Raw genomic sequence first — 4395 nt, forward strand, 5'->3', positions numbered from 1 at the left:
TACACACATTCATACAGTACTCTACTACACACACATTCATACAGCACTGTACTACACACATTCATACAGTACTCTACTACACACACATTTATACAGCACTCTACTACACACATTCATACAGTACTCTACTACAGACATTCATACAACACTCTATTACACACATTCAAACAGCACTACTGCTACATCTTTACAAAGACAATCTCAATTTGTAGAGACTTTATCACATCCATACACTGTTGGGACACACACAAGAGTTTGTTACGGGTTCAGTTTCTTGCCCAAGGCCACTTTAGCATGTTATCGCTGGTGGAATCAAACCCTCAACTCTAGTTGGCTAAAAAACAACTTAATACAGTGAGAAATAAAAGTTGATGAAGTTATATCTATATGGCACTTTGAACACAACTTCACTGAAGATTTCCAGCCACATGTTATTTGATAAAATTGTGTATAAAGTTAAAAATTAAATGCGTGGCACATGAGCTGAGACTCATACCGTATTGGCTTTAACCAACATTTGAGCTCTTTACTAAATTTCCTGAAATCTGCCGTGTAGTTTTTGCCTAATGATGCAGAAAAATATACAAAAGTTCTACAAGGACACCCTGAAGGCAGCGCACTGTCAGGGCCAATACTTTATTTTTAAACTTTCAAAGAAAAAGTGCTTACCATATGGTTTCCCTATAATTTATGAAAAACAGTTAGAGTCAGACAAATGGCTTCAAAAATACACTTTTAATTTTAGTGTGGGGGAAGGGGGGAGACAAACAAACAGTATGAAGACATTTTATTTCTCTTAGCAGAAATAGCAATGTTCACATTAAAAATGTATAATGAAGATGCTCCCCTGACTGTGACCTCTGACCCTTGGGTTGTCTTCCAGACTCACCATGAACTGGTTTCTTTAAAGTTTCTTTTGACTTGAGTAAAGTCGGATGTTTCACACATTCACCGCCCGTGACCGAGTCAGCTACAGTCTGGCTGATGTTTACTCTTTTATGCTGTTATGAAAGAAAAAAACTAAATCATTAATGAAGTTTGTTTTAGTTGATTATAACAGGTGTGAACATGAATAATGTTGATTATTGTTTTCAATCACTATATTTAAGTAATGCAAAATATATGATTTGGCCTCAGGGTTGGAGTTGGACTCCGCCAGTTCTGTTCGTTGTCACTGATTCTGTTCATAACTTTAATGGACAGAACTTCTCGGTGCAGCCAGGGGGTGGAGGGAGTCCGGTTCGGTGGCCTCAGGATTCATCTCTGCTCTTTGCAGGAGATGTTGTCCTGTTGGCGTCATCATGCCGTGATCTACAACTTTCACTGGAGCGGTTCACAGCCGAGTGTGAGGAAGGTGGGATGAGGATCAGTTCCTCCAAATCCGACGCCATGGTCTTGAGGTGGAAAAGGGTAGAGTGCCTTCTCTGGGTCCAGGAGGAGGTCCTGCCCCAAGTGGAGGGGTTCAAGTATCTTGAGGTCTTGTTCACAAATGAGGGAAGAATGGAGCAAGAGATCGATAAACAGATAGGTGCGGTGTCTGCAGTGAAGCGGGTGCTGTATCGGTCTGTCATGGTGAACAGAGAGCTGAGTCAAAAGGCGAAGCTCTCAATTTACCGGTCAATTTTTTTTTTTCCTCCCAGGCTCTCATCCAGGTGGCTGCTTCTGTCTTTCCTCCCCCGTTTTTCCTTCCTCCTGCTCTGCTCTCTGTGTGTCTGAAGCGTCTGGTTCACATCTCCCGAACATAAATTAAGAAGATTATGGATTTGGTATTGTGGCGTTCAACTCTATTGATAAGATTTTGTCAAGAAAGCGACCAGGTCCTGGAGAACCGGTGTGTCCAGCTGAGACTCACGCTGTGGGGTACGTCATGGATCCGTGGGGAGTGTGGCAGTTGATGTTCTTCTCAGTTCTGTCTCAGGAGGATGTTGAAGACAGTTACATATTTGGATTTATGATAGCAGGACTCTGCTTTTTGGCATCGGCGGGGCTCTGTTTTATCGACTTTTGAAGAAGACATTGCAGCAGTTTTGGCCATGGGAAAGCTTCAGAGTCAGTGTGAAGGTTTGGTCCGTGCTGTAGGAACTCTAAATCAACTGGTTTACGAGCTTAACCGTAAGGTGGAGGCGATTTATGAGAATCACAGGCCACCTGCAGCTTCTGGGACTCGTCAGCGTGGTGGGTTCGACCTTGAGGAAGACTCATAGCATGGATCAGTGGAATGGAATCCCACAATTAGGCATTTTGGAACCAGAACGCCCAGATGGACTCGAGGCTGAAGAAAAAAGTAATCAGTCTGCCTGAAGAAAAACAACAATCAAAGTTTATCTGAATCTGACTCCCGACGGCCTTGGAGACGGGCCGACTATCAATTCTCCTGAGTCATAAGTAACCAAGGACAAAGCTTCATCTATCGCACCCCCCTGAGAACTTTCTGTGCAAGCTTATCAGAACTGCTGGCTGGAACAACATCTTCAGAAACTGGCTGATCTGAAAAAACGCTCATGGACAAATCTCAACACCTCGATGTCAAATGCAAATGTACTCATGTTTTAATTGTGCTGCTGGTAGAGTTTTTTTTATGTCTCAAATCATGTCCTGATAGACGAGATGTGAAAGATCTTTTTTTGTAATACCACTATCTACCCTCATGTTTCTCCCCCTTTTCCTATCTAAGATTATTATTCTGAAAAAGGATAAGAGAGGCCGCACTTACAGCAGCAGCTTTGTGCACTCCGTCCATCTTCCGGACGACTGCATGTACATGTTCTCGTTGTATCTCAGTGCAATGATAATAAATCTTATTCTGATTCTGATCTACGTTCCCACCCTCATCTATGGTCACGAGCTTTGGGTTGTGATCAAAAGAACGAGATCTTGGATACAAGCGGCCAAAATGAGTTTTCTCCGCAGGGTGTCTGGGCTCTCCCTTAGAGACAGGGTGAGAAGCTCGATCATCGGGGAGGGACTCAGAGTAGAGCCGCTGCTTCTCCACGTCGAGAGGAGCCAGTTGAGGTGGCTCGGGCATCTGTTTAGGATGCCTCCTGGACACTCGGGCATCTGTTTAGGATGCCTCCTGGACACTCGGGCATCTGGTTAGGATGCCTCCTGGACACTCGGGCATCTGTTTAGGATGCCTCCTGGACACTCGGGCATCTGGTTAGGATGCCTCCTGGACACTCAGGCATCTGGTTAGGATGCCTCCTGGACACTTCCCTGGTGAGGTGTTCCGGACACGTCCCACCGGGAGGAGGCCCAGAGGAAGACCCAGGACACGCTGGAGGGACTATGTTTCTTGGCTGGCCTGGGAACGCCTTGAGATTCCCCCGGAGGAGCTGGACCAAGTGGCTGGGGAGAGGGAAGTCTGGACCTCCCTACTTAGCCTGCTACCCTGCGACCCTGGATAAGAGGAAGAAAATGGATGGATGGATGGATTCTCTAAAATATCTCCATAATTTTAGCTCATAAATGGAATATATTTAAGATTCAACCCGCCTTGATGTATGTATGGCATCTCTAGCTTTTCTTTTTATTTGTTTTTGTGACACTGGTAGTTTTGAGTGAATTTAACTCTGGCAGACAACTTTCTCAGCCATCAGTCATTTATTATTTGAGTCATGCCCAGTGTGCACCCTGAACAGGACCTGCGGCTTTGACCAGGACCGTTAGCAGGATCACTTTAATCAAAAGTCTAGCCTTGCTTTCAAAACTTCTTTTAACTTCACATTCCAGGAAGATTATGTGAAGGATGCAAGCAGTGGGCATGGCTTTGTTTAAACCGAACATGTTGCTTGGCAGATAATTGCCCCTATCCCCTCATCAGGCTGGATGATGGATTAGAGCATCTCTGGAGAACTTCAGTTGAAACCATAAATGCACCCTGTGACTGCCTTTAACTGGCTCAGATTATTTAACTGATAACAGTGACCCTTCACTGGCAGAATGCTGACCACATGAAAGCAATGAACCTTCTGGCTCTCAAGCAGCCAAAAGGCCATTACAGCCTGTGAATTAAAATGTGCCCTTTCTGCCCTGGGCTGCAGGAAGTGATGGTGAATCCCAGAAGTGCACGACCAAAAGATGGGCCTGCCTGTTTGAAGACCGAAGACACCGTTGATAGTTGCCATTCCTCACCAAAGGTGAACGTGAAAACACATTTATGGACAGGCATCCCACAGGTACAACACGTCAGTCTTTGCTTCTTAACCTTTCTAGAGCCAGTGTTGCATTGATATGACAAATGTGGAATTTTATAGTCAGCCAAGGTGAGACTGTCACATAAAAGAAATTTTAGCCCACGACTTAGATCGACACAAACTTCTCAGGATCCCAGCCTGTTCCAGTCTTCCCCTCTCCTTGTGTTTTTTCTTTTCTGCCAGATCTGGGCAGACTGGTACC

The sequence above is a fragment of the Nematolebias whitei genome, chromosome 16, assembly GCF_014905685.2.
Source record: "Nematolebias whitei isolate Nwh7 chromosome 16, NemWhi1, whole genome shotgun sequence".
Lineage (NCBI taxonomy): Eukaryota > Metazoa > Chordata > Actinopteri > Cyprinodontiformes > Rivulidae > Nematolebias > Nematolebias whitei.